The 26611-nt window shown below is 40.7% G+C and overlaps 1 long non-coding RNA gene across 2 annotated transcripts; it reads right to left on the minus strand.

Moving 5' to 3' along the window:
* Window positions 1-3262: 3262 nt before the first annotated feature.
* On the minus strand, window positions 3263-25665 carry LOC306658400. Of its 2 annotated transcripts, XR_013763046.1 has the most exons (4): window positions 25464-25665; window positions 18826-19025; window positions 17823-17958; window positions 3263-3416 (listed from the first exon to the last, which is right to left on the minus strand). It is a non-coding gene; the product is annotated as an uncharacterized lncRNA (long non-coding RNA). The 2 variants fall into 2 exon arrangements; XR_013763045.1 differs by lacking the exon at window positions 18826-19025.
* Between the last annotated feature and the right edge of the window lie 946 nt (window positions 25666-26611).

Here is a 26611-nt window from a genome sequence, read left to right on the forward strand (position 1 = left end):
AACAGAAGATACCACCAGTAAGACTGTTCCCCACTTGTGTCCACTGTCCTTTGCTTATGGATGTGCTGCTGCTAACACACTATTGAGAGCTGGGAGTTCGCAGCATTCAGATGACACTCCAAACTCTGAGTTTTGATCTTAGGGAAATTTTTGATATGTGTTTTCTAGACACATCTAGCAGAATAACTATTCATTTCTAAAAGTCCTGGACTTTAAAAGGCTTCTCAAGTACCAGTGCATGCTCCAAAGATAAATTTAAAAGGAGCAGAGTCGAAATGAATTATAAACATGTGGATTAAATTTCCCACAAGTACCCAACTTTTTGAAAATGGAGAGAAATATGTTTAGAGGGGGGAAAGTCTTAATTCTACAAAACTCAAAATCATCTCTCAAAGAATCGCGACATTTGCCAAACACTTGAGTAAAGGAGACAACATTTCAATTTAATCTCCTTTGATCTGATCTACAGAGTCAGGATAATCCAAATGCCTATTTTCTGTATTCTTTGGGTCCTTGTGAATATCTGCTGTCACAAAGCACCAGCTCAGAGTCCCCAGAGTGCAGAGCTGTGAGCCTGACCTGGTGGTGGCTTATCAATCTGGCCATTGTCCAGGAGTCCCATTCACCTTCGGGCACCATAATGGTCAGATAAGGCGCAGCTTGCTAGGTTTGAGATTCTTCATGATGACAAAGAAGACGGCCCAGCACCGTGGGTGTTCAGGTTCTAGGAAATGCTTGCAGGGCCAACACATTCAGGAGCCAAGCACCCACCTTCAGACATCCAGCAGTCAGAAGATCCTGGCTTTCATGGCAACTAGTCCTTTCCGCTCTACCTACAGTCATTCCTGCAGGCCTTCTTTTCCCTCTAAGCTACCTACTCATCTTTATTTATTTATTTTTTTATCAGCAGACTAGTCATAAGAATTCCCGAAAATTCTGAACCCACCCCTGTCAGCCTGAACCCCTGAAATCTGGTGTCTACCCATCTTTTCTCTTATCATTTTCTTTCACCTCTTGAAAGGATTTGACACACTCAACCACTGTCTGCTTTTTTGAATCCTCTACCTTCTTGTTTCCTAATAACTCTCTTCTTGTTGTTATGTTTCTGTTCTGACTATTCCAACTGTCCTTCCTGTCTTATCCGTGTCAGCTCCTGTTCAGAGCCCTTTAGGGACAGCAGGGTCTACCAAATAAAGACACATTGCTCACTCCAACCTCCAGGGGCTTCTGTAACCTTGTCTCAATCCATCTCTCCAACCTTGTTTATTATTCTTTCCTTACTGTAATCTGTTCTCTGACCAAACTGGATTTCCCAGGGTTTCCTTTTCATGCCAGAAGAGTTCCCATTAAGGTAGGTTTACCCTTAAGTCCCATCAGCCCTGAGCAAAAATCCTGCAAGTCACCCAGATTGTCTTTAAATGCCAGGTACATTGTGATAATGATCAGGCTGCTTCCTCCCTCCTGTTCACCAGCCCCCCTGAAAAATATGATAATTTCCTTCTCAGTAGATAAAACCTGGCACAATGCATCTTGTATTTCCCCCTCACTCACAGAGCTTATCACATCATGGATTACAGTTATTCCTACACTTGCTTTATCTCCCTTATCATAAGGAATATTCCCTGAGGACAAAAACATTGACCCATGTATTTTTACATACCACAAAGGGTCCAGCGTGTGCTTTGCACATAGTGGTGTTTGTTGACAGAAGAGAGTCCATCTCTCAGGGCATCAGCCTCCTCATCTCTGAAACTGGAAGGTTTTGTGGAATGTGCATTAGAGGCAATGCCAGCACAAAGCTTCTATGGGCAAGATCCCTCCTGGCCATCAGAGTTTCAACTGGAAGCTAGAATGCCAAGAGGGAAGACAAAATGGAAGTGGTGTCACGAGGTAAGAAAATGAGCATTGAGATTTGAGGTCCACGGAGAAATACTTAGTAAACCATTCCCCCTTCCTTAAGGGCGGGCTCAGAAAGGCAATCCTCCCTGCCCAAAAAAGCACGAGAAGGCTAGAATTAACAGCACTGTTTTGTTGAATGAACCATACATCCCCATTGGACAGGGCAAGATAAGGTGAGAAGGATCCCATTCCCCACAAGAGCAACTTCTCTAAATAGCTTCAAATCGATTTCCTAAGAATTAACCTATAAAAGTTGTTTTTTAAGCCTTCCAGATAGACTCAGTCTATTTTATAAACACTTTCTCAGATTTATGTCTGGCCTATAAAACCAGGCTGGGTCTTTGGTTGAGGGCAGGGAGACTCATATTTGGCTCTAATACCCTGGAGCTACACTATAATGCCATTTGCTAAGCCAACGCTGGGGGCCTTCTTCCTAGGTGAAACTTCCTTATAAGGAGGTCTATTTTTTATATACTTCAATAACTAGCCCACTTTGGAGAGCCTCCAGGATGGATTGTCCATATACCTAGCTCTATAGCCAAGAGAGATATAGTGAGGTCCCAGTTTATTTAGACAAAGCTTTGATAACCAGAATCAACTATTCTTTCTCAGCCCAAAGCTTATAGGGCAGCCAAAAGTCTGTAGGGAACAAATGCACTTGTAAAACAAAGTTTGCAAGCCCTTGGAAAAACTGTCACCTGTAAAACTGCACAGACATGTCCTGCCTGAGTCATCTGAGTTATAGAAATGAACTTTTGATCAAAGATGATGACTGCAGTAAGTGGAAGGGCTCCTAAGAGGGCCACAGAGAGCAGCGGTCAGACTCTGGAAGAATCTATCTCTTCCCACTGGAGTTTTGGGGGACCAAGTCCAGAGGTCTTGAGATGAGAAAAAAATGGAGGCATGATTGACAGAAGAACAGATATAACTGAATTCCACTCCCTTCATTTAAATAATTTTTCTTTCCTATTTAGTTGTTGATCTCAGGCAGCTTTCATCAGCAACTGTGATTCCTGGAGAGAATTGTTTTTTGAAGTAGCTGAGCAGAGAAAACTTGAATCTCATAGTCAAGGGAAAATAAGGACAAAACTGAAGACTTATCTTCAGATCTGGATGGCACCCAGAGCTCCAGCTGCAGTCTTTTCCTCCTACCCCATAATGAGAATTGGCACAAGAAAATTTAACTAGCGCGGTCTTTGCTTATGCACAATTTCATTACCCATAGTCAACTGCAGCCCAAAAACATTAATGAAAAATTTCAGAAATAAACAATTTATAAGTTTTAAACAGCATGCTGTTCTAAGGAGCATGATGAAATCTCACAGTCCCATTCCGTCCTGCCCAGAACACCAGCCTTCTCTGTCCAGAGTCTCCTTACTGTATATGCTACCCACCTGTTAGTCACTTAGTAATCCCCTCAGTTATCCGATCCACTCTCAAGGTATCCCAGTGCTTGTACACAGGGCTTGGCACTGTCCTCTGTTTCAGGCATCCATGGGGATTGTAGAATGTATTCCCTGCAGATAAGGGAGGACTACAATAGTTCACAATTACACCCCAAAAAAATGAGAAGAGGGACCCTAGTACACCAGAAATTAGTAGAAAATATAGAAAGAGAGACAACCAGGGAGACCAGACAATAGAAGAAAACAGTGTAGTCATCCCTTCCCCTCATTCCTTCCTCGTCAATCTTCTTGAGCTTCAAGAGAGAGCTCTCTAAGATACCCCCACCATCTTGTTCAAGGTGTAAGACCAGAGTTTAAACTATTTATTCATCTCTTCTATGAAAGTAATAATTGGGTATTACTTCTATCATGCTATTTTCCATTTTCAATTGCTATGGTTTTTCTTTGTTTCTTTTTTCTTCTCCCCTTCTTTTATTAAATAAATTCCTTACTCCCTTTTTCCCTTCCACTAATTTGAAAATTATACACTTTAATTCATCATTTTAGATATCTAAGATGTATACTTGGCATTAAAATTGAAAACAATCAAAATCTCTATCTTCCAGACAAAAATTCAATTCTGATTCCTTTTCCCATCTGTTATTTTATTAATGATAAATTTATTAATATAAATTAGTTTCTCCTTGATTTTTTTTAATTTTCAAATGATTTTTAATTCTTTTACCCTAATTTTCTTAAGTTTTTACATTACTACACCTTTCTTTCTAGACCTTTTAAACATTGGACAGAATTTGAATGGGAAAAAAAAACACTTTTTTTTCTGATGAATAATATCACATTTAGCTTCAAGAACATGAACATTTTGAATATCAAGAATTGAAGTTGCTGGGGAGTGGGGAGATTATACTTATTTGTAAGCAATAAGATCATCCTGAGGTCTGAATAGGAAAATATCTCTTATACATCATAACAAAATTCTCATCTCAAAATAAAACACTCTGAAGTGTATATAGTTATAACCATATTCAACTTTACAATATCCAGAAAAACCTGGATTTCTTGAAATGATAAATGAAAGAGTTTTTTTAGTCAGAAAACAATTTATACCAAAATGATAAAACTTGAAACCTGTCCCCCTTTGTAGAAGTCTGCTCCATTCTTTGTCCACCATTGTGAAAAACATAGATCCTGGGACTTCCAGCAAATGCCAGGCAGATTTATCATCTGAACATAGAAGACTCCAGTAAGATTAGCTTCAACACTTCATTTGAATGGAGCATATGATTCAAATTACTTAGGATAAGGCCCAAAGGCTCATGGGGTTGCTGGCACCATTTCTGGGAGTGTGGTATCATGCACTTGATTTCCATTGAGTCTAGCCATGGTTGTTCAGTTACAAACCAGGTTCTCAAACTTCTAACTCAATGAAGGCAGAGAGGGATCACAGACCCAACCAGAAGTTCTGTTCAGCTGCTTGGGTCAATACTATCTTTCAATAAGAAGACCTGGGCTATGACAACTGTGGCCACACAATACATATCACTCACACTGGATGGGATGCTCCCACTGGGTCCTCAGGCTTGTGACCCTTCTGAATGCATACCATCCAAGAAGGTCAGGTTTGACAATCCCTGAGAGTCACTGTGAAGCCACAGTGGCTGTCACCTTTGCAAGCACAAAATCTTGTCTCCCTTGAGTTCAACTGTGTATACATGGTGTGTGTGCATGTGTGTGCACCTGCTCATCTCTGCACACTCATCAGGTTATACACTCTTGACATGGGAGCACAACAAAGCTGGGCCCTTTATAAAAGTCTTATTTCAGATTGGGTCAAAATGAGGAAATTGCATGCAGGACCAACATTCAACAGTGTTCATCCTTGTTTTTAACTTTTTGCTAAAAATTAGTCCGTTTATATATCATTGTTTATTTAGAGTTATCAACATGTTTAACAATCTTTTTCATACAATAACTTCAATTCCTCTGTTTGATTTCTTCCTGACTTTCATGTTTCAGTATTTATTTTCACAAGAATCAGTAAGGGTTCTTTGGAAAATGTTCATATTTGGTCCTCACTATTGAATGATATGTTTAGCTGGGTATAAAACTCTAGGGTGATAGTTGTTTTCCTGAGTACATTGAAGGTGTAATTACATTGTATTCTGACATACTACCTATGAAAGGTCTGCTATTTGTCCACTAGTTGTTCTTTTGTAGATATACATTCTATATTTCATTTCTTTTTTTTTTTTTTTTTTTTTTTTTTTTTGGTTTGGTCTTCAATATTTGGTAGTTTTTCCTACATGTGGTTAGGTGGAGATCATTTTTTTCCCTAATCCTGCTTGGGACTCTGCATAGTATTTCACTCCTTAGATTTATGTTTTCTTATCAAATATAGAAAATGAATGTCTTCCCTTTAATATTATCTCTCCTTCATTGCTACTATTTTCTCCTCTTGGAATTTCTATTAAATAAATGGCAGATGTTCTCACTCTGAGTCTTCTAACTTTTTTGTCATAATTGTAATCTCTTCATATCTCTGTGATGAGTTCATATTAGTTCCCTCTCATCTATACTCTAAAGCAAACTGAATTTGACTGATACCTTGTATGTTTTTTGATTTCAGTTACTGTATTTTTAATTTCTTGAAGTTCAATATTGATTTTTAAACCTAATTGGTTTCAAAAGTACCTTGATTTTTTCACTCCTTTTATTTTTTAAAAAACAGAATTATTTTATAGTCTCATTTAGATTTTTTTCTAAATATTATGACATTACTTCCCCCATTTATAGCATGTACTGTTTCAAAAACTACAGTCCTGTGCCACATAATGATGCATCAGTCAAGGACAAACTGCAAACATGACAGTGGTGTCAGAAGAATGGAACTGAGAATTTCCTATTGCCTTGTAACATGATAGCTGTCATAGTACAATGCATGGCTTACATGTCTGTGTGTTGTGGTGATGTTGGCATAAACAACCAACTACACTGGCTGTCATACAGAAGTGTAGCACATACAATTATGTGATGCTTAATAATGATGATCAATAAATATTATTGGTTTATGTATCTACCATGCTATACTTTTTGTTATTTTAGAATGTATTTTAGAGTGTATTCCTTCTAATTATACAAATAAATTTACTATAAAGCAGTATGTCATATTACACTAGCAACTCATACATCTTGTTTATTGCATCTTTGGACTGCATCACTTTCCCTTATACTTTACTTCTTTTCATATTTTGATTTATGGAGTCCTAAGAGCAATAAGCTTTCACACACACACACACACACACACACACACACACACACACACACACAGCCCAGGTGTGTAGTGGGCTATATCTTCTAGGTTTGTGTGAATATACTGTATGGTGTTTCATATAATGATTAAATCATGTAACACCACAACCCTCTAAAGGTATCCCTGCCATAGGCAACTCACGACAGTATTTGAGTGGTTGTATACTTGGTACCAGGCATTACTCTTGGAACTTGAAATGCATCCATAAACAGAACAGGTAAATTCGCTGCCTTCATGGGGCTGGCATTCTAGTGGGGGGAGACAGACAATATATAAGACATATAAGATGTATAGTATGTCAAATGATGTCAAAGCCAGAGGGACAATAAACCAGGAGAGGTGGAGAAAAGGGGGAAAGTTGTAGATTTAAATAGGGATGTCATGGGAGCGACCTGCATAAGGTGGGGAGCAAGGGAACAAGCTCTGTAGTTATCTAGGAGAACACTCCTAGCAGAGGGACCGTGAAGGCAAAAGCCCTAAGACAGCATCATGCCTGGCCTGTTAGAGCAATAACAATGATACCAGCGTGACTGAAAGAAAGTTACGGAAGGGCATGAGAACCCCTGTATGATCTATGGCTTTTACCTTAAGTAACATTGGGAGTCATTCAAGGGCTCAATGAGGAATGACATGATCCAATTCATATTATTAAAAGGTAACTCTGGCTACTTTGTTGAGGATAGACTGAAACAGAGTAAAAGCAGAATTATGGAGACCAATAGGAGCTACTACCATAATCCAATCAAGAGATAATGGCAACTTGAATCAAGAGAAGTACTGTGAGGTGGTGACAAGTAGTCAGAATCTGAATGTATCCTTGAAGGTTGACCCCACAGGGATTGGGGTGAAAAGTTGGATGTGGGATGTAAGAAACACAAAGACTATCAGTCTCATCATTCAAAGTTGACTCCAAAGTTTTTGAGTTGTTGAGACGATGGACCTACCATTTATAAAGACAACAAAGGATGCAGAATGTTATAATGTAGATATGAAGTACCTCCCAAAATATCCTGTTTCTGTAGGAATATTCAGAGGCTAAATGATTGGGTTACAAGATCTATAACCTAATTAGTCCATTCTGATTGAAATGGACCTGGGTGGTAACTGCAGGCAGATGGGCCATGGTTGGAAGAAATGGATCAATGGGAACTTTCCCTGGAAGGGTACATCTTTCTGAGGCCCCTTTACTTCTCTCTGTCCCTCTCTGCTTCCTGGACACCATAAGTTGAGCTTCTTTCCTCTGCCATGCCATTCGGCCATTATGCTCTACTTCACCTTGGGCCCAAAGCAATGAAGTTGATCATGTATGAATGAGACCTCTAAAACTGCAAGCCCCACACAAATTTTTTCTCCTCTAAGATGTTCTCATCAGGTATTTTTGTCAAAGAGACACAAAAAGTGATGAAAACACAGTGGGACAGAGTTTGCAGAATGATGAGAATGTTTGTTTTATACATTATATTGATTTTCCATTGCAGCAAAATAAATGACCTCCAAACTTTGGTAGACTAAAGAGTAAATATTTATTTTATCATGTTGTCTAAAGGCCAAGAATCTAACCTCAGTTTACCTGAAAGGTTCTGCCTCAGGTAGTTCATGAGAAGACAGTGAAGCTCCACCAGGGTTTCAAGGATTTGAAAATGTGACTAGCACTGAAGGATGTGCTCCCAAGGTCAGATTCTTGCCATGTTCATGCCAGATGTTGATTTAAAGCCTCAGTTCTTCTCCTCAAGGACCTTCTACAAGGTAGCTAGCATCTCCTGGAGCAAGCAATCCAAGAACGAGATCAAAGGAGACTAAAAAGCAGCCCAATACCTATTTTTTATAACCTATTTTCAGAAGGGACTTCATATTACTTCTGCCATACTCTGTCAGTCAGACAGACAAACCCTGACCCCAGCATGGGAGGGACTACCCAAGTGTGTGAATACCAGGAGCCAGGGGTCTTTGATGGCCACCCCAGAGGCTGGCTAACACACACGTTTGATGTGCTTATTAGACCCTTCAGTGGAGCTGCCTTGAAGGTAATCTGGAATTAAGAGCAGAGTTTAGACCGGAGATAGAAATTGATAGTATAAAAGGGAAATATAAATAACACTAGGTGATATAATCAACAAAGTCAGGATAGACTTTTTAATTAATTTTTAAGTAAACTCCCCCTCAAAATGTCATCCTTTATTTATTCTTTTTTGTTCTCTGAGTTGGTAAACTGACCCCTACAGAAAGTATTGAGTCTGTTTATGCTATAGATCCAGAGCTTTCATTCTTTCTAGTAGCTTTTCATGTCAACTTTCTTTGCCTAGTGTTCTCACACCAAAGAAATGTCCTAAATTTGGGCCACAGGCCTGGGATTTGATTTTCTTAAGGTTGTTTTTGGTTCTCCATCCAAGGACCCAACTTCCTTGCTACTTCCCCCTGACTATTTGCAGAGTAGCTTTTACAAAGAAGCAGTTATTGGACATCCCAGTCTTCACTCTGGAAGGTCTGCTCCAGGAGGGTCAAGTCCCTCTCTTCTGTCCATCCTGGAGAATCACCCTGAAACTACCATCCTTGGGGCCTCTGTGGCTCTTACACCCTCAAAGGGCAAAAACAGCATCGAGGTCCCATTTCCTCTTCTGGCCTAGATTTATCTGTTAATTTCTGTCACCTAATGATTTCCTCATCTTTCTTTTAACTTGATTAGGCAAACACAAAGTATTGTTGGTAATTTATCCAGCATTTCTCTGTGTTTGTGATAGGAAACAGATAACTTATCCAAGTCAAGAAAAGCTGCCATTTTGTTGGGAAGGTGTTCACATATTGTTTATCTATTAGGAAAGAAATAAAATCACATTGTTTTTACAAGGCTTATTTCTAGCTCTCCATTAAAACCCCACTACTCATTTTTTTTCCCTATATGAATTCAGGTACCTTCCTAAATGCTTCCCACCCTAAAAAAAAAAAAAAAAAAAAAAAAAAAAAAAAAAAAAAAAAAAAAAAAAAAAAACAGATTTCGAATATTATTTTCTCATAATTTATTCCTTTTGTTACAATCAAGTAGTGATTCTCTTCTCTGAAGTCATTAAAAATAACAACAACAACAACAACAAAACTCTGGAAGGGTATCTCAACTCTTCTATGAAACAAATCTTGGTTCTTTTGTTGTTTCTGATCAAATCACATGTGTTAAAATCTCTTTCATAAACTGTACTTGCCCAAAACTCTACCTTTTTCACATAACTATAAATGGTAAGAACCAAAGTTTCTTCTATCAAAGACTTTCAGACAAAACATTGTTAATAGCAGTTTAACTTTTTATTCATCTGAGAAAACATTCTTTTTGTTTATCATTAGGGAGAAATGGTCTTTTTATCTTTCATAGTGAAACAAAATTGTGAATTCATTTGGATAATTAGAATCTATACAGATAACTGAATAGAATCCCAAAGCCCAATTATGACTGGCAATAACTAACCATCAGACTGACATGCAGTGCCTACAAATTTAACTCCTGATCTAGGCACTTAGGATTCTTTTCAATGAATTTTCAATGAATCTCATTTTACACCAGCCTGCAGAAAAGAGGCTTTTCTTCTTTCTAAGAATGTCCCATACCATATCTGCAGAAATTCGGGATATGCTGGCTCCTTTGATGGTTCTAAGAGAACCAGCAGACATTCATGGCTCTTAGGAGTCCCAAATATAACACTGCCCTACAGGCTGCAAAAATATCAGACTCAAGGTGAAGATGGGACACGAGAGCCCCATCTGCTCCTAGAAAAAGTCCACCATCAATTGTCCATACCACTCTAATGACCTCACTACCATAGGCTGCCTTGTGTCCCTGAGGATGTCAGACTCTTCCTGAAGCCTAAGATTCACCAGCCATTCCTTGTCATCCTGCCACTCTAGACATCACTAGTCTGAACCTATCTCTTGCACTTCACTTTTCTACGCCCATCCAACATAAGCAACTTCCCTATAGTCTGAACCTTCCTCTGAACATTCCCATTGCTTTGCTCTAACCAAATCCTGGCTTATCTCTGAGAAGACAGACTTCCCTACAGACATCTGAAGTGCTGACCACTTTCTCCCTCACCATTCTGAGTCCACCTGGCCAAATGTAGAGTTATGTCTTCCCCACTCCTCATGACTATTCCAACTATTGCTCCTCTCTCCCCCCCAACTCCCTGGACCTCAAAGCTCATACCGCCACCTTTTACCAATGGTGCCCTCCAGTCATAAGTCATCCACAAACTTCAGTAGACTTCCCTTCAGTCCTCGAAGCCTTGGTCCTTAATTCTCTCAAATATTACCCTTGTCAAAATTCCTAGTTACTGTAATAGCAAATCAATGATCGTTCCAAATCCCTGGTCTCCCAGGACCTTACCCTCCAGTTGTATTGTCCTCTGCCCTCTCTCAGTCACCCATTTTATAGTCGTGACCTAGACCTGTTTATTACCAATAACTGCACCTGCTACTGTACAATCCCAATTGCCTGTATCTAATGTCTGTCTCATAACTGTCCCTACTTCTTGGCCCATTCTTTTTTAATTACCCCCAGTTTCAATACTCCTTCACCCCCACCAGGGCCTCAGTCCATTCATCCAATAAGCTCTTGCTCTCCCTCATCCACCTCTAATCCTCACCTCCCTCTCCCCCAGCTCAGATTCCATGGTCCATTTTTATGGTCACTTACTTGCATATTCCCTAGCTCTCTCCCTTTCCTCTCTCCATTGCTTGCTCTCTTTGCTCTTCTCTGAACCAGAACCTGTGCATCTCAGCATGGCTGCAGAAAACCACCCCATCATGCCAATGAGAGAAACTTGAAATTAATGACCACCAATATTAAGCAGATTGCTTGGAGTGGCTCAGTCATCCTACTGTATGTCCTTAATGCAGTTATTCTCCTATGTACCCAAGGGACTGTTCAATACCACCTCCATCTTCATATCTTAAACATTGACTTCCATTCTCCACAAGTGCCCTTGCTTTTGATCTTTCTGAAAAAATCGAAGACTCAACAACCGAAGGTCTTCCATATCCTCCTACTACCCCATCAAATAAGTTACCTATGTCTATACTCATTTAAACTTCCTTCTCTTCTCTTGCCTGCCTCCCTGTTCCCCTCAAAGGAAATCTTTGTTTGAATCTGTAACTTCTCATCTATTCAAAGCTATCATTTCAACAATTCTGTTATCTCTCTCATCATTAATTTCCCTCTCTACGGCATTATCTCTATCAGAAATCAGAACACAAAACCATGTATTATCATCCAGTGTTTAAAAAAAGAATTCCCCCCTTCACCTCACATACACCTTTAGTTGTGATTTCTTGGGTTTCCTTTAAAGGTAAATTCTTGAAGGAGTTAAAGATGATGAACATAGACCATCTCTTTCCCACCTTGAACCTGCTATATAATCTGTTTTTCCTCCCATTACTCCCTGATAATTCTATGAGCAAAGTCATCGGTGACTTGTATATAGCCAAATCCCATAGTCAGATAGTCAGTCCTCAGTCCTTGTCTTTTATATATATATATAACTTTACCCTCTCTCCAAAAATGCTCTGCACTTACCTTCATGAAATCTACCTCTTTATTCTCTTCCTAGCCCACCAACCACACAGTGTTAGTCTCCTCTGCTTGTTCTGATTTGCCTCTCCAGTCTCTAACTGCTAGGGGTCCCAGGAGTGTGTCCTGGGACTTTCCTCTTCTCTGGCTCTACTCATTCCATGGGAATTCCATGCCAAACCACAGCATCGTACACCATATATACCTGATGACCTCCTGAACTCTGGATTCCTATCTCCACCCACCTACATGCTATCCCTACTTAGATGCCAAAAATCATCTCATACTGCATTACCTTAAATCCAACTCTTGTTTTCTTCCCATTTCAATATCTGACAAAGCTCATTCTCCCATTTGCAGAAACCAAAACCCTGAGCATATTTCTCAAGTCTCTTGCTCTCACATCCCACGTCTAATGCATACAACTGTCCTGTTGTCACCTCCTTGAAGAGAGATCCTGATGCCAACCACCTCTCACTACCTGTCTAGCTCCGGTCCAAGCCACCTGCAGGAGCCTCCCTATTTCCACCCTTGCCCAGTTCAGTCCATTCACAACAGAGCCATCAAAGATCCTTTCAACAAGCACAACAAATTTTGATGTGCCACTCCACAATCCCATTCAGATCTCTCCATCTCACTAGAAGAAAAACCTCATAATCTTTTGGGTTCCGTCTTTTGCCTCTGTCTCTCTCTTGCACACCTGAATCCAGCCACATGAGCCTCCTTGTTATTCCTAAAACATATAGAACATTCTTCCCCTCTGCAAGGAAGACTCTTTTCCCAGACATCCTCCTGGCTCACTTCCCCAATTTCTTCAGGTCTATGATCAAATGCCACTTAATCAGGCCTCACCTGACCACCTCTGTAAAACAGCAGTCTATGTTACGAACTGAACTATGTCTCCCCAAAGTGAAGCAGAAATTCTACCCCCCAATACCCATATATATATATAACCTTGGAAATAGGATCTTTGCAGATGAGGTCATTAAAACTTGGAATGGAACCACTATTTGACACAGTTATCCCACTCCTTAGCATATACCAAAGCACTTAAAATAAGCATACCACAGTGATGCAACCACATCAATGTTTATAGCAGCTCAATGCACAATAGCTAAGCTGTGGAACCAATCTAGGTACTCTTCAGGAGATGAATGGATAAAGAAAATGTGGTATATAGATACACAATGGAATATTACTCTGCCATAAAGAAGAATGAAATTATGGTATTTGCTGGTAAATACATGGAATTGGAGACTATCATGCTAAGTGAATTAAACCAATCCCAAAAACCGGAGGCCAAATGTTCTCTCTGATATGCAGGTGCTAACACAATAAGGGGGAGGAGAGGAAAGAAAAGAGGTTCATTGGATTAGACAAAGGTGAATGAAGAGAAAGGGGGATGGGAATAGGAAAGATAGTAGAATGAATCAGACATGACTTTTCTATGTTCATATATGAATACATGACCAGTGTAACTCCACATCCTGTCAACCACAAGAATGGGAAGTTATACTCCATGTCAAAATTCATTCTACTATCTTGTATATCTAAAAAGAAAAAAATTTTAAAAACAAAAATAAAATTTTAAAAAGATGAGGTCATTAGAAGGAACCAAATCCAATATAACTAAAGTTTTTATAGAGGGAGGATATTTGAACTTAGAGGTAGAGACACAGGAAATATGAAAGTTGGAGTTACACTGCCATAAGACAAGGAATCTCAGACGCTAAGAAAGCGCCTGGAGCAGATTCTCCCTAGCACCTTCAGAGGGACCGTGGCCCTGCTAACCCTGGAACTTGGGCCTGGATCCTCTGTAACAGTGACACTGAGTTTCTATTCACTAAGCCACTCAGTCAGTGATTCTCTATTACACCATCCCTACACATAAAAATAAAACTAATACAATTTGCTTTTCTCTAGACCATATAACCATCTGATTGATTGATTGATTGATAACCTTCACCACGTATTGTTTCCTTACAGAAGAGAGGAGGGATTGTAGTCTCCATATAGGAAGGATTCTTTTTCCTTCTAAGAGGGAGAGTAGGGAAAAAAAAGAGAGAAAAAGTAAGCATGCATTTTGGGCCAATAAACTCTTTCCTGCCCAAATATAGCAGTATATACACTGGTATACCTAACCCTATACACATTGCTTTATATAGAATATATCTAGCTATCATTAACTGTACCACTATGATATATATGTACAGTGCTGTCTGTATTCCCAAATCTTAGAAGATTGCCTGCCTGCCACCTAGGCAGCACTCAATAACTATTTGTGGAATTAATGAATAAGGGGATGGATGAATTCCTTCCACAGAAACTGACTGCCTACTCAGGGTGAAGACCTGAGCTAGCATTGTGACACTGTAATGAAGACAAGAGAGATGTGTTTAGAGGTAGAGACACCGTCCCCCTCTCACTTTAAGATCCACTCAAGCCTTGGAATTTTTCTAAACCCTCTGATAATGGGCCAGCTGAGCTCCCCGCAAGCAATTATTAGGGCCTCCACTGTTGCCTCAACTGCTCTGGCTTTGCAAACAGTTTCCTTATCTCATGACAGAGAAATGGGGTGCAAGAGTTCTCTTTTTCTTTTATTTAAATTACACCACTGGGCATGATAAAAGCAAACCCCACTTCCTTTCATGTCTGTTGAATCTCTGACCTCCCCTAAGGAAACTGGGACCCCTTCCACCCTTACTATACATGTTATGTGTTTTCCTAGATTCTCCTATAGTTTTATAAAGTTTAGCCATTGCTTGCAAACTCTCTGGTCACATCTTTGCCAGAGCGCCAGCCCCTTCATTTCTTAAATTCCCTTATGATTAGTGAGTTAAGATTCAAAGATGGGGATCTGGTGAAAAGAAAACAGTTTGATATAAATTTGAAGAAGAAAAGAACAAGTGTCGCAAGCCTTTTCCCATAACTGCTTCTTCTCAACCGCACTGTAAGTTTGTGACTTAGTTGCTGCACACTATGACAATTCTGGGAAAATCAGACCTTAAATCTAAAAGGATTCCAAGAGTCTAAAAATTTAAAGTCAAAATGTGGAATGTCAACTCTCATACCCCAGTTGTGGCAGCAACTACTTTGTTGAGTTGAATGATAAAATTTTTATTTTCTTTTTCTGGCTGAGAAATCTTTAAAGTGTCTTTAACAAAGAAATAACCCCATGCAGGCTCTGAGAGAGGCATTCCTCAATTCCCCTCCTCCAAGCCGCTTCCTGGATTGCATGTGAATCAAAAGCACCCTTCTCAGTATGCCACGGCCACGGCACCTGGACACCATGGACTCAGTCATATCAGCTTTGCCCACTGTTTTCCTCCACATGCTGCGTCTCACTAATTATTATTATTTCTAGACAGTACAAGTCATAAAAGATGGAGTGATTGCATTTCTAAATAGCTCTCAAAATGCCCTGTGGGCATGCAATAGATTCCCAATCAAGTTTTGGTAGGTTAACATAAGAATAAAAAAATGTTCTTCTAAAGGAAAAAGCACAACCATAGCAGAAAAAAAACCATACATTCTGGGTTTGGAGCTTCCTGAGGGGAATTGTCTTACCATTACTATGCCACTTGCTTTTTCTCAAATCCACTGCATCTGTGCTCAGTCCACTTTATCACAGGGGTTGAATTCCACCATTGCCAGCTCCAGAGGTCTCCCCAAATTGTACTATAATTTTTTTTGCAAATTCCTAAGTCACTCAAGTGCCATGATGAGCTATGTCCAGTCACAAAGGGGCACCACGGAGTCTAGCCTCCCTGATGCCAAGAATGGAGGAGCATCTGGACTTACCATGTGACGGAGTGAGAGGACCCCAAACAAAAGAATTAGTCCCTAACCCTAGAGAGATTTCCCTCCCTGCTCATGTCTGATCATTCACCCTCGTTTCCTGGAAAAATAAGCTAAAAAAGTGAAAGCAACCCAAGGACCCATCAAAAGATGAATGAATAAACAAATTGTGATGTATCCATACAGTGAAATATTATTCAGCCTTAAAGGTCATTTTGACACACACTATAATATGATGAACATTATGCTGAGTGAAATAAGTCAGTCACAAAACAAAGCACTGTCCTATTCTGCTTCTATGATGTACACAGTAGTCAGGTTGATAGAAACATTAGACATAATGGTGGTTACTAAGAACCTAGGGTGTGAGCAAATGGAGAGTTAGTGTTTAACAGATACTGAGTTTCAGTTTTGTAAAATAAAAATGTGGCCATGTCACTGTAATATGCTGATTTTAAGTCCTTTGGGTATGAACCAAAGAGCGGGATAGCTGGGTCAAATGGTGGGTCCATTCCAACTCTTCTGAGGAATCTCCATACTGCTTTCCAGAGTGGTTGCTCCAATTTGCAGTCCCACCAGCAATGGATGAGTGTACATTTTTTCCCACCTCCTTGTCAACATTTATTGTTGGCTGTATTCTCTTTTATTATTATTAATTTTTTCATTTTTACAGACTGCATTTTGATTCATTGTACACAAATGGGGTACATCTTTTCATTTCTATTGCTGTGCACAATGTAGATTCATACCATTTGTGTAATCACACATGTATACAGGGTAATGATGTCTGTCTCATTCCACCATTTTTCCTACCTCCCCATTTCCCTCTACGTAATCTAAAGTTTCTCCATTCTTCTCTCACCCCCCACACCCCCACCCCCATTATATATCATCATCCACTTATCAGAGAAATCATTCCAACCTTTGGTTTTTTTGGGGATTGGCTTATTTCACTTAGCATGATATTCTCCAATTCCATCCATTTATCTGCAAATGCCATAATATTATTCTTCTTTATGGCTGAATAATATTCCATTGTGTATATATTCCATTGTGTATATATACCACAGTTTCTTTATCCATTCATCTGTTGAAGGGCATAGGTTGGTTCCACAATCTAGCTATTGTGAATTGAGCTGCTACAAACACTGATGTGGCTGCATTACTGTAGTATGCTGATTTTAAGTCCTTTGGGTATAAACTGAGAAGTGGTGATTGCCATTCTGACCAGAGTGAGATGAAATCTTAGAGTAGTTTTGATTTACATTTCTCTAATTGTTAAAGATGTTGAACACTTTTTCATGATTGTTTGTATCATACTAAGTGAAATAAGCAAATCCCAAAAAACCAAAGGCCAAATGTTTTCTCTGATATGTGGATGCTAATTCACAATAAGCGGGGAGGGGCATGAGGGGAAAATAGAGTTATTTAGATTAGGTAGAGGGAAGTGAAGGAAGGGGAAGAGAGATGGAGAAAGGAAGGATAGTAGAGTGAAACAGCCATTATTACCTTATGTATATATATGACTGCAAGACCCATGTGATTCTACAACATGTGCAATCAGAAAAATGAGAAATTATACCCCATTTATGTGTGATCTATCAAAGTGCATAAATGCATTCTACAGTCATGTATAATTAATTAGAACAAATTAAAAAATTGAAAATAAATGTCTGGAGGTGGATGTTGGTGCTGGCTGCACATTATGAACATACTCAGTGTCACTGAATTGTGCCCTTACCATGGTTAAAATGAGAAATGTTACGTTGTGGGTATTTTTCTACAATTAGGAAACTTTTTGAGTTCAAGGGGAAATTTTCAAATCAGGAAGAGCAGAAAAGAGCACAGATGGACTTACATGGTACTGAACTTCCAGATTCAAGAAGAAGACCATCAGGTGGACATTTTTAAAGAGAAGCACACTCCAGGAAGAAGGAAAGAGCAGAAGCCCCCTTGGGACCCATGGAACCAGTGCAGGTGGTCCAAATGGAGGGCTGAGAGGAGAAAAGAATGGGGAAATACACCAAGGTGAGGATGTGGGAGCTTCCATAGCAGGAGCTTATGCTTTCCTCTCTGAACTACATATCCACAAAATCTCTAAAGCATCCACAGTTCCCTGTGGGTACTCTTGCTTCTATTGAAGGAGCTGCCTATGAGGGTCTGAGGCATCCCTATGTGGAGACTGGGGCTGCCTCTACTAAAACACGGAGGAACCCCTGCTTTATTCCTGTTTTCTATCCCCCCACATCTGGGAAGTCTGCCCAGCTTCCCTGACAATTATTCAGAGAGGCCCCTTCTAAGAATTCTGACTCTGGCAAAGGCTGTGGCTAAAAGTGACCCCAGTTAGAATCCTAAAAGGAAACCATTAATGGCAGATCCCTTGGCAGAGAGCACAGTTAGCTATGCCCCACCTTAGGGCAGGGAGAAAGCAGATTGTGGGGTCCTTGTAGGGGTAAGGACAGAGGTTATAGTGCAAGTTCACAATCGGCGAGGCCTACATTCCCATCGTAGGGGCTCCAACCATTCCAAAGACCAGTAGAAAACCCCACATTCTCCTCACTTTGTATCACCATCTTACTTAGCTGACTGACTCTGTACTACCTTACAATCACTTAGTGACATCTATCTACCTTCTCAGTCTGTGACTTAGTTGAGGATAGGGACCACTTTTTCTATCTGTAGTGACTAAAAAAAATGCTCTGTGAGTTCAAGGCATGAATGAGCCCTAATCTTGAGACACGCTCTTTCTTGCTGCTACTCTCTTCTCTAACAAAGCTCTGGCATTTACACAACAAACTGACTTTTCAGGAGGAACTGCCTATGAACTTTGCAACGGCTGATGCTCATTAGGTGAGGAATACCTGAGAATCTCACATCATCTTGTCCAGATCAGGGACGAGGAAGAAGTTGGCTCCAGAGGACTCGGCAAATTCTGCAACTGAACTCAAAAGGCAACACCCAGGTCGCTTGTGAACTGAGACCCAAATCACGACTTCTGATCACGACTTAGCTTGGTTTCCCCAAGGTGATAAATCAGTCTTTGAAGAGCAAATATGGAGGGCTATAAGAGGAGGTGAGCAGAGGTTATGTTTCCTGGCAGTCCACTACATCATACGATCCTAGTAGATGCCTTCACATAGAGAAGTGTGCTTAGGGAGCACACTTTATTCTGAGAATAGTATCCTGGAAATTGAGCAGTACTGTGGGGCTGTTTTTGTCTGACTTCTAATGTAATTGTCAAACATAACTTATTTAGTAAACTCCCATTTAGAGATATTGTAAATTATATCATCAGACTACAGTAAATAATGATGTCCACCTCTCTAGAGTACTAAGGTGTTTCATTGATCAATACTTTGCCTTTATCAGGTTGTTTACCTTCTCTGAACCTTGAGTTATTTATCTTTACAACAGAGATTGCCAGGATTGTCACATGTATATATTGGGAGGATTAAGTGAAATGACTATGTAACAGGACTCATAAGAGTCTGAATGACAACAGTGGGCCTATAAAAGCAGTAGTTCATATTACTTATTATTCCATTTTCCAATTCAAGATCCATTGGCCAGAAAAATTCTAACTGTAAATGAGACTGAGATCAAAGCAAGTTTTGTGGCTAGTACATCATTTTGTTGGTTTCATCACTGTGACAAAATACTTGAGAAAATCAACTTAGAAGAGAAAGATTGATTTTGGCTCACAGTTTCCAAGGCCATAACTGGCCAGCTCCATTGCTATGGACCTGTACCGAGGCAGAGCATTATACTGGAGAACAGAGTAGCTCACTTCATGGCAGTGACCTCACACCAAGGGGGTTGAGGGGGCCATGAACAAGAGGCACCCTTCCAGGACACCCCCCCCCAGTGATCTTCCTCCAGCTAGGCCCCCCTCCTACAGTTTCCACCATCTCCTAATAGTTTATTCCATTATGAACCTATCAACAGATTGATCCACTCACAAGATCAGAGCCGTCATGATCCTATCACTTCCCAAAAGTCCCACCTTTGAACTGCCACGTTGGGGACCAAGTCTTCAACACACGAGCCTTTGTGAGACATTCCAAACCCAAACTAAAGCAATCATGGTCTTAGTAAATGTTACTTTTACAAGATTCTATCTTCCCCTATATGAAGATGTTCTTTTAATTATAAACATATTACAAGTGATAAATAATAATAGTAAAAGTATAAAATATTTCACATATTATAGTATATACCAAAATTATATGATATTATACTATTTATAACTATAAACAAATCTCGTAAAGTCACTCAGAGTATTTCATACAATCAAGTCCCTCCAAACAGCAACATACAGCAGTGTTCTCTCCCTATTCTCCCTATTCATCTGAGCAAAGAAAATAGCCCCTCGGCAACTCTGCAACAATGAAATGACTGTCCCTCCCAATGTCCCACCTTTTGCAGGTTTCCCACCAACTTTAGCTTAGACTTCATATTTGCAAATAAACTGCCATTAAGCGTCTCTGCCTTCTTCTGCAGCAGTGAGGGTCTTGCATGAGAGGGGACACCCAGTGCACTCTGAATATCCTGGTGTCAAGAACAAGTCCCCAAGGACTCAGTTCCTCATCCAAGAGCTCCTTCTTGATTCTCCACTTCTCTGGTCTTGCCCCTGCAGCTTCTCTCTAACGCTGCCCACAAATGCAAACGTAAGTTCATCCTTCCCGCTTACAGCCTTAGTTACATGGCTGAGAAAGCACATACAAAGGCAAACGCATGAGTCTAGAAAATATGACGTGTATCCAGATTCAGCTTCCAAAGTCTCCTTTTTTTTCCTCCCACATACTACCAAACTGCCCTCAGATAACATTCCCACAACTGATGTTTCCTGGATTTGTGAACTCCGATTTTTACAGAATGTTCCTTGTTCCTTTTGGGAATTGTATTTGTACTTTCAGGGAGGAGTAGAAAACTACACAGGACTCTCCTCTGCACAGAGTTTATAAATCATATAAAGGTCAAACCTGTCCAGTCATATGGGAACACCTTGTCTTAAACATTTAAAATGTGTTTAATAGAATGCTGATAGTGGTTAATTTTCTGGCTTTTCTTCACAAGATCTTATATCTTTATTCTTCATTCACAAGAAAAAGATAATTAAGACACATTCACAGAACAGTGACATACCCCAAGAGATTGATTTTAGTAAGTATTTAGGTATATGGCACTCAACCAGAATCTCTTGTCACTAAAATAGAATCTAGATGTGGGATGTTACTGTCACTTCGTAACTTCTGGTTTGTAATTTTAGCACTTATCAGTCTAGTATTCCCTTAGCCTTGTAATTGGGGTACACTGCCACCAAGTGGTGGTGAAAACTGTGGTCACATTAAAATAAACTAATCTGCCTGAGGTTAATAGGTCTCTATTCTACACACATAAACCAGGAATAGCTGAAGTATGACTTTTTAAAAAATCGTTGAAAATCATAACCACTTTTAAGATAATAAATAATTCCAGAACAAAAGAAATATGTGTAAAAATCTTTTAATTCTACACAATTACTGAGCATCGGTTTTAAGAATAGGTCCCAAAGACACCACGGTCTTTGGACTTCAGTAATTAATTAGTCATGCACAAAAATAACTGGCTCCCTTCTCAACAAACACTTCCAAAAGTCCACCACACCACAGTCTTTGTGTTAGATGTAAACACTGTAAGAAAGTCACTTAGAAAGATGACCTCTACCCAGGCTGTGAGATTCAAGGAAGAATTCCCCTGGAAAACAGAAACTGGTACAAGGCTTTGAGAAATAAGTAAGCTTATGAAAACCAAAAATGTCAGGGGAAGAGCATTTACCCCAAGTGATACTACAAGAAAGGCACAGAGGTAGAAAGTATCTGGGGGAAAGGTGAACAGCCTGATCTGCTCTGATGTGAGAAGCATGACCTTGGAAAGGTGAGCTGGAACAAGAAAGAGAAGGACTTTGAGAGCACAATAAGAAGAATGGATTATCTACTAGGCAGTGGAGAAGGCTTTGCAGCAGAAGAACTGCGTTCTCACTGCCATGCATCAGCAAGAATTATCAGCTGACGGCCGTACCAGTGAGTGGTACCGAGCCCGGCTGCTCAGAGGACAGGCTCATTCCACTTTTCTACCAGGATCCCACACTGTGCAATCTTACCTGTCATGTATTGTGAGGGAAGGCTAGAAGAGGAGACCAGGGAGAGAGGAAGAGGAGGAGGTCAGGAGGGAGGCTGGATGACAGCCTGCAGCTGTTGGGTTCCAGGTGAACACCTAGTAGCTCTCAGGGGGCAGGCAACAGTGTGAGCACAAACCATAGAGCTAATGATAGTTAAGAGCACAGTTGATCGGTCAGCTTTCTGTCACTATATTGAGGCACCTCATAAATAGAAAAAAGCTATTTTGGCCCATGTTTTCAGAGGTTTCAGTCTGTGATTGGTTGTCAGATTGGACTGAGGTGGCAGGTCACTTCAGCGAGCACATCATGGAGCAAAACCATTCACCTCACAGCCAGGAAGGAACAGAGAGTAAGAGAGAAGGGCCTGGGGTCCCACTAGTCCCCTCAAGGGCATGTCCTCAGTGACCTCGCAGCTCCCACTAGGCCCACCTCTTAAAGGTCCCACCACCTCCTAATAATGCCACACTGGAATCCAGGGCTTTAACACATGAGGCTTTGAGGGACATTCAAGGTTCAAACTATACTAGGTATGATTCCTCAAAATCGACTTCTGAAAGATAGCAAATCTTAACACATAATACCACATTTTACACCATTTCAAATAGATTTTGAAATGGGCTTCAATAACTGTGATTGGAAAGTAGCAATAGCTGTGTCCTTTTGGGACTCAATGAATTTTTTTTTTTTTAATGTAGAAAAACATGGTTCTCCTAGACATTATCCATGATGGCATCTGCTTCCCAACAGACATCCACTACAGACAAAAGGACAGACTCTCCAAAGAGAGGTTGGGTGCCCCATGCAGTGAGGACGAAGTCACTGGGGTGCAAAGACCTTATACGGCCATTAGAGAACACAATTCCTTTCACGGCTCCCATGTGTCTAAAATCAGAAGCTCCATCAAAAGCCAGAAAAGTCCATTTTTTTTTTTTCCCCTTAGCGTTTACAGTGGGAGAGAATAAGCAAGGTGCTTTCAAATATCAGGAAGGGCCTGAAACCAAAGAACCCTCCTACACTCCCCCGCGTGACCCCGCTGTGAGCGAGATCTGGAGAAACCCAGCAAGACTGAGCCATGGTGGGAAACACAGCATGAGCATTTATCCTGCACCCTTTCCCTGCAGGACCCCCACTGAACTCTTGCCTAAAGAAAATGAAAGGCTGCCATAACCAAGCTCTGGAAGCTCAGCAGCAGGCTTCTTGGCAGAAGAGAAAAAACAAGCATCCTCCTCTTAAGAACTCATAGCATTGGTCCTCTGGAAGGGCTTCCTGGGAGACAGGACCTCCAGGAAAAAATAGTTGTCAGTCAGACGGTCCTACACCCCAATGGCCAGAGCTGAGCAAGTTTGACATGTAGTTGAACATCTCCCAGCCTCAGTTTCCACATCTGCAAAAATGAGGGTATGAAAATCGTTGTTCCGTGGAGCTATGAGGATGAAACCAGAAGGTGCAGGATGAGACACTGGTAAGCCCTCCACTGAGGGGCCGTGTGTTCACAGGGGGTCTGCGGCATCCCAGGCGATGTCACTGTGGAGGCAGGATTGGGGTCTGGAGGGCCCCACCTGTGCAGGGTTGTTGTCCTCTGAGGTGTGGCCTTGGAAGAAACTACCAGGTGGAGGATAAAGTTAGGACACATGTGATCAATGCTCCCACAGACTTAATCTGCCCTTAGGTGGTGCATAAGATCAGGAGGATAAGCTGGAGTAACCGTCTGTACCCCAGATTCTGCTGCCGTAATCTGCTTTTTTACATCACTGTCCGCGCCGGGGGTGTGCAGAGCTTTTGAACATCAACTTCACCACCCCTGAGTACTTGTAGCAGTTCCCGAGTGGTATCTTTCACATGATACACCCAGGACCTGCCAGTTTTCAGCCCTCTGCTCAGTGAGAGAGGGGCCCACATGACTCACCTTTGCCCCATATCACATAAAGGAGCTCCCTTGTCAGGGTACTACCTACACAGGAGACCTGGCTCTATTGTACCCATGGCTGCTGCTTTTCCAGAAGGTCAAAATAGACAGGAGCTGCCCAAATTGCCAGCAGAAGAAGGGAGAATATTTTTGGGCAGATTAAAAATGACCATAAATCTTTGACCATCCTGTTAACTAGGGTGGATCTACTTCCTCTGCCCTTGAATCAGGACTGGATCATGACTACTTTGACAAAATGACTACACAAAAGGGTCTCCATTCCAGCCTGTAAACTGTATTGGTAGTTTCTGCCTTGGACTCTTGGAACTTTGACCCACCATGTTGAAATCTACCCTGCTGAAGATACCACATGGAGAGGCCCCAGAGAGCAAGCCTTCCAGCTATACTACAGCATGCCAGAGATGTGAATGAAGCCATTTGGGACCAGACAAGCCTCGGCTGAATGCCATCAATGGCCCAGTAGTTGTCGCTTGAGGCAGAAGACTGTCCCAGCCAAGTTTCTTGATCCACAAAACCAAGAGAGCTAATAAAATGGTGGTTGTGTTAAGGCATTTAAGTTTTGCAAAACACTATTAGGCAGCAACAGAAGCAGTAATCCCCCTTATTCATGATCTTACTTTCCAGTTTCAGTTACCTACAGCATCTGAAAATATTCAATGGAAAATGCTATAAAGTAAATATTTCTTAATATTTAAACTACTTAATTATAGCATATTGTTAAAATTGTTCCATTTTATGATTAGTTATTATTCTTAATCTCTTCTTATTCCTAATTTATAAATTAAACTTCATCACAGGTACATATGTATAGAAAAAAGCATTATATACAGGGTTTGGTACTATCTTCAGTTTCAGGCATCCACTGGGGTCTTGGAGTGAATCTCCCATGAATAAGAGAAATGTCTATAATGGAAAAACCTCTCTTCCTGTTTCAGTGTTCTGCTATTTCACTCTAGCACCAAACATCAATTTATGTCCTGACTTCTTAAGATTTGGAGTAGCTGAGATTTATCTCACATCCACAACCCACATTAGAAATCCACACCTTAACTGGGTGCCGTGGCACATGTCTATAATCCCAGCGGCTCAGGGGGCTGAGGCAGGAGGATCAAGATTTCAAAGCCAGCATAAGCAAAAGTGAGATGCTAAGCAACTCAGTGAGACTCTAAATAAAATACAAATTAGTGCTGGGGATGTGGCTCAGTGGTCAAGTGCCCCTGAGTTCAGTGGCTGTTATCAAAAAAGAAAAAGAAAAAGAAATCCACACCTTCCCCTCACCCACTCCACCATGAGGAGACTAGGCTACAAAGTAAGTATAAATAAACACACTCTGTCCTCAGAATTACCCCTTCCCTTCAACAACTGGAAGTCTATTAAAGGCAACAACGAATGTGCCTGACACTTGTACTCACTCAGAATCCATTTTCTCGCTGGAAGGTCCTTATACTCTCAAGCTAAGGCCCCCAACAGAGGACACAGATTCACATTAAGCTGCAACTTTTCCATGCATAATTTTCCATCCCTTAGCAAAGGAGAATTTTCCTAACAAAACCCAAGTATTTGTCTAGATACATTTCCCACCCATCTCTCTTGTAAGAGAAGTGAGACAACTCATAGGTCTCTTTCCTCTCAGGATGTGCCTGGATTTCAAGGACTTTAAAAGGTTCTGTTAGCACAATCCAGACCTAGGGTTTTCAACAGGTTTTGGCACATCAGCTGAACACGTTGGAATATTGTCAGCACAGATTCTGGAGCCGCTCAGGGCTGTGCACGGGGGCAGCAACAGGTCAGATAAGATCTGTTTGGCATTTTACATGTTTCATATTGACAACTGTAAGTCAAATTCACTGCACTTAGGGGTTCAGAGACCAAAAATTTATGAAATTAGAACATGCTAACATTTCCATGGGACTTTTAAAGATGTATGCCGTACTTATCAAATTAGTGCAGGTACTCAGAGGGAGGCCATCCCCACACAGCACCTACAAGAAGATAATGGACACTCAGAAACAGAAGGAATGATGTCCTTTGTACTAATGCCATGTGGATAGTATAGTGAGTTTTTTTTCTTTTTTACAGCACTTTTTGTTACTGCTCTGGATAACATGGTAAGGTTGGTATTGTTTCCCTCTGTGTTATAGGAAAGACAATGGGAATGGATAGAAATTTTGGTCAGAGTAATAAATAGCTTTTATGAAGCCAGGTCTGTGCTCTTTGTGACTTGTCTGCCTGCAGTGAATTATTTTGTGCCTGCTCATAATTCATGCCCTCTGCTTTTGGCACTAGCCCCCATTTTCTTTGGGGAAGCCACACCTTTTCATTATGAAGTATTCTTGATGAAATTGTCAGTCAAAATCCCCCCACTCCAAGCTCTGACCAAGAATTCCCCTTCTTAGACTCTGACTCCTGCATCTAGAAAATGCTGGGGCAACTGGGTGCCAATTGTACAATCTGCCCTTTCAGACACCTAACAGTTGGAATTCCACCATTTAACAGATTCCAGTTTTGTTGAACTCAGCCAGTGGCATGTCATTGTTTGCAACCAAAGAATCTTCACACC

This window comes from Sciurus vulgaris (genome assembly GCF_902686455.1).
Source record: "Sciurus vulgaris genome assembly, chromosome: 3".
Classification (NCBI taxonomy): Eukaryota; Metazoa; Chordata; class Mammalia; order Rodentia; family Sciuridae; genus Sciurus; species Sciurus vulgaris.